The sequence below is a fragment of the Apis cerana genome, linkage group LG11, assembly GCF_029169275.1.
Source record: "Apis cerana isolate GH-2021 linkage group LG11, AcerK_1.0, whole genome shotgun sequence".
Lineage (NCBI taxonomy): Eukaryota > Metazoa > Arthropoda > Insecta > Hymenoptera > Apidae > Apis > Apis cerana.
Window position 1 is genome coordinate 8604274 of NC_083862.1, and position 8933 is coordinate 8613206.

The window sequence follows — 8933 nt, forward strand, 5'->3', positions numbered from 1 at the left end:
AATAAAGTTTAAATCGAATAACGATAAGAATCTATAAAATTTTTACTTTTATAAGTGTATTTATATTTTTCGATATTAATTTATCAAAAAATTATTATATATTATTTCATATCTTTTAATATAGATTGGTAAATATAGAAAAGAAATAATTTATATTTCTTTATTTTCGTGTTTTTTTAAAGAATACGAATTTTTCAAACAAAAAAAAATTGCGCACATAAAAAATTGTTTATTTATTATTATGATTTTATTATTTAGTTTTCGTTTTTCCGAATATTATTTTCTTTATATAGTTTTTAAATCATTATATTATATCACTGTTAATTCTGATTGATATTACATTTATCTATCGAGACACATTGTATTGACTTTATTGACAGATATAATATCGCAAATATACTAATCTCGCAATTGTTATTACTATTAAGATATTAAATGTAGAGGAAAGAAATATGTGACCTTCTAGCTCTATCTATTATTATCAAATACAAATAAAAATTTTTCAAAATTTTAAAAATTATTAAAATATTCGTCCAATTTTTTCTTATCGCATTATTTATTATAAACCTATAAAAACATAATCTTTTTTACAATCGTATTTCATTTTGTGAGAGAATATTTCACATTGAATTATTACTCTTTCTTTTTATCAAATATATCTCTCAAATTTCATTCATCAAATTAAATTTTCAAAAAAATCCAAAATCAAATTAAACACGTTCCCAAAAAAAAAAAAATAAACTTCTACCAATCGCACGATAATTAATCAATAATTACCAATACGATCGGATTGATAATCAATCGGACAAGAATAAAACGATCGGGATTACGCCCTTTTTTGTCGGCGGCGAGATAATCTCGTATGGAATTACATTTCATCCATTGGATGCCGCGTTCCAAGAAGAAGGGTTGCCAAATTCCACGGCGAATCGGGCCAGGGTAAAAGGGATCCCGTGGGCCCGTTCCGAGAAACACCTCTTCGTTTTTCTCCACTATTTACCTTCGCCGCTTTCTATCGGTAGACACCAGGTAATACGCGATACGTGGTAGACCAGGTAGTCGGCGATAAGGTAATTAAACATTCCGAAAGAATTTCGTTGGGTGCTTGACACCCAACTAGTCAAGGCTCAAAAGTAGAGATTGTGAACTGTTGCTCGAGATGCGGAAAAATAAATTTTGTTAAGATTGCGAGCTGTATTGATAACGGCTAGATAAAAAGTAATGGTTACGTCGGCTTTATTCCGACTTTTCTTTTTCGTTCACTTATTTTTGTGCGTCGAATAATTAGGTTAATTAGTTCAAAGATTCTTTTTATGCTTTTCAAAAGCTTAGAATGTTGAAATTTATTAAGTTGTTGCATAACGAAGTGATCAATCGAATAATATTTTATCGTTTTTCGTAAAAAAATAAATTTTGTATTGTAATGAATTATGCAGAATTCGTATGCTTTTCTATTATAAATTTAAGAATAAGTAAAAATTGTTGATGAAGTATTGGATTAAAAAAATGTATAATGTATCATTGAAATTAAATTAAACTTTGAATTTCTATTCAGAATTCATTTATCTATATTTTTATAAATCAGCGTATCTTATATACTCTCCTAACAGTGGTCTCAAAATATATTCTGTTACACAGAAGATTAGTCTTCGTCTATTATTTAATTAAAACAAAAAAGATTAAGTCAATATCTTCGTTGATTTCCGAGCATCTAAAAAACATTTTATTAAGAGTTACAATTAGAATCGAGACGATTGCCTAAACAAGCGATAATCCAAATAAACTAATAGAAATGATAAGATTTTTTTTTATACAGCAATATAGTATAAATTATCGCATTATCGTATCACTATACGAGGAGAGTCGATACGAAACGAAATATTTTGCGAATAATCGCATAACACGTGGAGTTGATCGTAGCCAAGATATTTCAATCGATAATTAAAGTCAAATAAAACACCCGGTATGCAAAAGTAAGTGGTAACTATCATCGCTAAAGTACCATTTAACGTCAAATCACATCAAAGAGATTTCTCCTTCCTTCCGTTGCACTTGTGATATCGATCACGATCATCACCATTTTCTTTCCCTCCGCTTCTCTTCCTTCACCACCCTCGCGACTAATAAGGATCTCCGAGAACCACTTATTTTATTACAGAATAGCACACACGTGCAACCATTCGTAGTTGTGTACACTCAGAAATGGGATGGTACCGCTTTGTTCCTCGCGCTGACCTTCGTTCTATTAAAGTATAAATTGCTTTAAAGCACAGCGTGGGTAAGGTTTCAAGGCGTTTCGTCCACTGGCAACGGGATCTCTCCTTTTTCTCTTTTTTCTTTTCTTCCAGATCGAAATGGGCTGCTTTTTGGAGAAAGAAGACACCGAGGCGAGAGAAAAAACTAAAGAGAGGGTGGCGAGAGAGGGAGAGAGAGAGAAAGAGAGAGAATAGTATCTCGAGCTCCACGAGAAATTGTCGTTTTACGACGTTTCCATAAATATCAGGAAGGATCGTGGAGAATAAACACATCCACTCGACGGTGTGACACCATTTATTACCCTCGGTACAGGCAAAGCCCAAACGACTTTCATCCCGTTTTCGAAGCTTTCTCCGAAGCACCCCGGTGTGACGGGGCCGAAAAAGTGTCTCCGTGTTGCTTTTTTCCTGTTCTATACACGACCCGATTTTTATGTAACTGGCGCCATTCCTCGTCAATCCACGATACGCCGGCCTTCGACCTTTGACGCTTGTTGCGCAGATTTAAATATAGGGTATCCTGTAATCGATGGTAAATCGAGATAATGCGAATTTAGGGGTGAAAAAGGAAGACGAAGACTTTTCGTAATCTCTTTGGTTTTGACATTTAATGCTTGTTGCATCGTGCATATTCATCGTGATGATTTAGGAAAAGAGAAATATGAAATTATTTCTTATAATTTTTTATAATTTGTTGATTATTTTATGCAAAATCAATTGGGATGAATTTTGTTTTAGCAATAATTTGGTTTTAGCAATATATATGAGTTCATTCTATTTCATTCCACTTCATAATTAAATAATAATAAATTTAAATGATTATGATTGTAAAAACTTTACTTTTTTTTAATTTCCATCAAATTTTTTATGTCTCAAAAAACAAAGTATTATTATATTCACTTCATTTTATCAAAAATTTTATATAATTCTGAAAAGATATTTTTATAATTAATTCATAAACAAAAATTCAAAGTTTTGCATCATTGTTCGCCAAATATTATTCGACATATCGGCAAATCGTGGAAAAATTTAGAGAAGTTGTCAAAATTGATAACGAGCCACTATTATCTCTGCCTTCTACGAATTTAAATGAAAGATACATTATCTTCGAGATGCATAATCTTGAACCATGGTATCTCGATTTAATCGCAGATTAAAATCGATTCTGGATCAATGATTCGAGTATATATCACGAGCGTTGTTCAAGAGGCAGTTCCTTCGACACGATAGAGTTGTACGTGTAATCTTGTCATCACGTTCGAGATTCTATGTGTATCGCGTTTAATCGAGAAAATTAGAAAATGGATCGGGTGTAACCGGTAGATGGCATACATTGGCGTTCGAAAGTATCGTGAAGTTCGTTTCGGTGTTGATAATCGACGACCTTCTTGATTCGCGTAATCTTCAAAAAGCAATAACTCAGTTACGAGTGGTATCTGGTATCTGGTTTACACTGAAACGATAACGATGGGCAACCTAATTTCACGGACCAATTTCTAACCGGTCTCCATTTTGTTTGATAGTGGAGAAGGGAGAAGTATCGTGTGCATTTGATGAAATGGCATTTTTCATCGTTAATTGCTCCTTTATCTTAAATTTTATAACGATGACGATAAATTGGGTGATGGTGAAATAATGTAAAGTAGGTAAAATTGTAAATCGTATATAATGAGAATGAGAATGGTCGATGACAGTGCGTAGAATTAGTCAGATTATATCGTGACAGAATTAGTGACATCTGTCATAAATTGAAAGCTTTTGGAGGAACATTTGATTCCAGTTTTTTTTTTAATTTTTTATTATTACTTTTTAGTTTTTTATTTGGACATAACTAAATCTAATGAAGGCAAAAAGACATGTATACATGTGTTAAGTACATATGTACTTACGCGATAAAATATTTGAAAAAGAGAAGTACCGAAACTTTACATTGTTTTATTTAGCCTTTTCATTTAACCTTCCCTAATAGAAGATTAGAAACTTATTATATATGATGGCATGATATACGATATGTACTTTTTACTTTTTTTTACAATCACATGTTCATACTAATATTTATCTGAAACTCACAGATAAAATTTTTCTGTTTGCAAATGGAGAATTAAAAATGATGGTAATGAATGTCACATTTTCCCAATTTAAAGAGACTAATATTTTTTTTTTCCCCTCTACAAAAAGACATTTTTGAAAAAATGAAAATTTTGCAAATGAAAACCACACAAGATATTATTTCGAATATCATCTCGTATGTATAATCAAATTTATTCAATTAATTTGCTTTCAAGATAATAAGATGAAAAATATGTTGATAATTTTTAAAGTAATAATTTTATTCATTTTTTTGCAAATAAAATAATTGCGAATAAAATATTTTTTATGATATTATTGCTTTCAATATATTTAAATAATAATAATATTTCTCTTTAGAAATATTAAAATATATTATAAAATATATTTACCAAGTTTATCTAATTTTTCTTTTATCTTTATATATTTATTTTAATTGTAATTATACCTTTAATATTATTTATGTACTCGTTATGTACTTAGAATTTTATCGTCGCTACGTAAAAATTCGTATTATCAATTATCTGCTTCGATAGTACAGCATTTCGAGGCTGCCGATAAACTCGAGACCTCGATTTCAAGTATAATCTTCAACTTGCTAAAAAACGCTTCAAATTTCTTATTTAGCGATTCTCTTGAAATGTCAAGCGTGATAATGATTGTCTATGATTGACGATAGATGAAATTCGACAATAAATTTTTCCGATTTCTTCCCAAATTTTTCTACGGTATTCGAATTTTCAAGAAAATCAGAGATCAAGAACGAGCAATTCATTGGACACGATTTGTTAAACAAATCAATGATATTTCGAAATATTTTGGAAATACTTTGAAAATACTTTTACACGATGATAAAATACACGTGTTCAGATAACTCAGACAAGTACGAAACCTAGAGAAGGCTTTAATTTTGATAAGAATATCAAAAATTTGTCGAAAGTGCGATTGTCTTTTTAAAATTTTCTTCTTCTGTGAATTGATAGTTTTTGGATAATTAATATCTGTTCGAATTTAAAATATATCCATGTTTACATATATCTAAATGAATTGCAAAATGAAAGTATAAGCCATTCGATATTAATCAATATTAATCAATTAACGAATAATTATTTATTACGACAGAATTAAAGTCAGAACGAATTCGTATGGATCTCGTATCATTATACATTTGAGAAAAACAGAGAAAACGAACAAAGCATTCTTATATAAATATATATATATTTATAAAAGAAAATATAAAATGTTATGTGTTTGATATTTTAAAAAATTGTAAAAGTATATCTTCAGATTTTGAACAAAAATATACATCCAAATAAAATAGTAGCTCTTAGTCCAATATCATACTACAATTTAAATATAAAAAATATAAAAAACAAAGTCGACTGTAAATGTGAAAAATTTTTAGAGAAATATTTAAATATATTCCTCGAGAAGCTACGTAATTTTTAAGTACTTGTTTGAAAGAGGATCAATATATTTCTTTATTATCAAGTTTTATCAATTTATCAAGTTGTTTCTCTTTTATTCCTCATCCATTTGAAAATCTAATTATTTATCGGGTCACTTTGTTAAAATTTATATCTTGATATATATATATTATTCGTTCCAGATCGCCAATGAAAATAAATGAATTTAACAACGAACACGATTCACAATTCGCTATTCACAAATTGTACAAAGGAGTTTTTCTCTTTTTGTTTCCTCTTTTCTTGCCTCTCTCTTTTTTTTATTCGTGTAGAAATTTTAGTACAGAATCGTAGGATTATCTGATTGAAAAATAGAACAAAGCAGTTGAGCAGTTGAACGGCCTTGCACATATTGTTATACTTTGATTAAGAAATAGAAATGATACATACGAATAATATCATGAAAGAAATTGTTATTAATTCGAGGAAAATTCTTTTCTTTCTGTAAAATAATAAAATTATTCAATATAATGAGAATCATAAAATATGTCGTATTTAGTTGTAAAGAGAAAGAAAATACAAACCAGGAGGAAATGGAAAGTTACGATATATATATATATATATATATTAAGAGTTATCATGATCAAATGCAGTGTACTGGAGAATTTAATGCATTAAATCACACATTTATCTGCCATAAGCAAAAGTCAAGCTGCAAAAATTGCAGGATACATTAATTAAGTTTAAGGAACAAATTAAAATAATATAATTTATCAAGAGTGTAACAACAATGTATTAAAAATACAAATTCCTTTTCTTTCTGAATTTTTGAAATGAAAAAAAGAGACTCTTTTGACAGTTTAAATTAAAAAAAAAAAAAATTACAAAAAAATCGCGGTCGAAAAAGAAGAAAATATTTAAGTATCAAAAAATGTAAATTAATGCTGATTTTATTAATGTAATTTATATTTAACATTTCGTTAAATATAATTAAATATATTTTGTAAATGATGAAATGTTACATATAATTACAAGTTATAATCAAGAATAATTTATATCTTACTTATCTTTATAATAGAGTAAATAGAAATATAAAAACAAAAATATGAAAAATGTAAGAAAAACAAATCACGCAACTGAAGCAATCTATCTTTGAGATATGTTTTTATATTTTTATTTTATTTAAAATATGCAAATATATATAACAAGTTAATATGTATATAATGTAAAGAAGTAAATGTAAAGAAGTAAAGTAATAATAAATATAAGATGAAATAATTTTCATTGTAATCAATATATATTAATCACGAGATTAATGAGAATATTTATTAACATATTTTGAAAATATATTATATATTGAAAATATTAAAAAAAAAAAATTGAATTCTAAACTTATTATGTTCATTAATTTCCATACAGAAATATTACGAAACAATTATTCATCAGATAAATTGATTAATCATTTTTATTGATTTTCTATTTTTTAAATATTTGCAAGATAAAAAACTCGATACATTCCGAAATATAATTAACTTCGTACAGGGAAATAATTCGAATAATATAAAGTTTAAAACTATCGTCTAAATTAAACAAATCGTTTTATATTGTATATTAATTCAGTGATATAAATTACGAAAACTGAAACAATCTACATTGCCATCAAAAGTTTGACAAGCAGCGCCTCCATCGTCAAAAAACAAAAGGAGCAACGACAAAAAGTAAAATTCACGTTTCAATTTCGATAAAAATCGGACGATCATTTTCTCTATTTCAGAAACACAGAGGAAAGCTTAAAAAGGCTTTGGCTACGTGGTAATTAGACACTTTTATTAATTAGCCAATTAAGTTGGTAGCAATCTTGATCCCAACCGCATCCTGCCGCGCTTCGTTAAAGGTCGCGGATGCGCGCCAGTGAAATCGAACATAGGGACACGGTGGTTGGAAAAAAAAACTAGGGTGAAGCTATACGAGGCGGAGAAATTAATGTGTAACGTTTACTATCAGCACCGGAATTCGCGACGCTGCACACCCGCCGGAAGTCGCAGATTTACGAAGAATCAGCAAAGCATCGATTAAACATCAACTCCTTTTCGCTTTCCTTTCTTCGAGTTCTTCGTTTTTATCTTTTTGTTTACCTCTTGTTTTCACCCTGTCTCTCCCTCTCTCTCTCTCCGTTTATACGTTTCATATACCATAATTCACATGTAAAATCATGTGTTTGGAAAAATGTTTTTGTTTATTACGAACCATTAATTTATTGTGCCCCTCTTGGGTGGATCTAGTGGCGTCGATAAATTCACGTCAATACGTTCTCTCGAATGCAATTTCGAAGGTAATAAGAATCGATACCGGATTCGATTCATTTTTCTTTCTGGTTGCGTGCCTTTATCGCGCCCGAATTTAATTACGCGGCGCATTGGACGGGCATCGAAGGAAAAATTACACGTTCTCTCCTGCTCACGTGCTGCTTCCTGCCTCTTTTTCTTACCCATTCGATGGATTTAAATTGCGCTATTCATATCGCCATCTCCTGGTCATTTTTTTCACTCCGTTCATTTCACGGTAGAAATTCGTTTATTTGAATATTTGTTAGGACATTAAAGTAAATGGATAGTTTCGATAATAAAGATTTGGTAGTAAGACCGCATAAGATTTTCTGTAAAGAGGTTTGCATGTGTGTGGCCTCGAAAAAATTAAATTGAAAATTATTTTATGCATGGTATTATTAAATATCAAATGAATGTGCCTGAATGTATATTTTTATTATTCCTTCCTTTTATCATTTCCTTTGTTATTAATATTATAAATATCATCATATAAATATACAATGATTATAAAAACTATTTATTATATTGATTATATCACATTTCAATTAATTAAATTCAAGTATATTAAATATAGGATTGGATAATAAAATATTTCATTGAAAAATAAAAGTATATGAAAATATCTTTCTATTCCATTTGTTTTTTCTTTTGTTATATACTTTTTATTTTTATTTAATTAAAAATAAAGTGATATTTTATTATCATTTTTTAAAAAACTTTCTCATTCGTGTTATCTTAATTTCTCTTTACTCCTTATGAAAGACCGATCAATCGTTTTAGCGTTTAATCATGTTCGTTTTACGAATAAGAGAGATAAAATAAATTTTTGCGCATCGATAGAGTGTCAACTCGAATTGATTGTAAGTGTGATTCTTTCT

At 29.0% G+C, this 8933-nt stretch overlaps 1 long non-coding RNA gene across 1 annotated transcript; it reads left to right on the top strand.

Moving 5' to 3' along the window:
• Positions 1-3231: 3231 nt before the first annotated feature.
• LOC133667022 (uncharacterized) lies at positions 3232-6642 on the top strand. Its single transcript, XR_009832094.1, has 2 exons — positions 3232-3897; positions 5932-6642. It is a non-coding gene; the product is annotated as an uncharacterized LOC133667022 (long non-coding RNA).
• The last annotated feature ends 2291 nt before the right edge of the window (positions 6643-8933 follow it).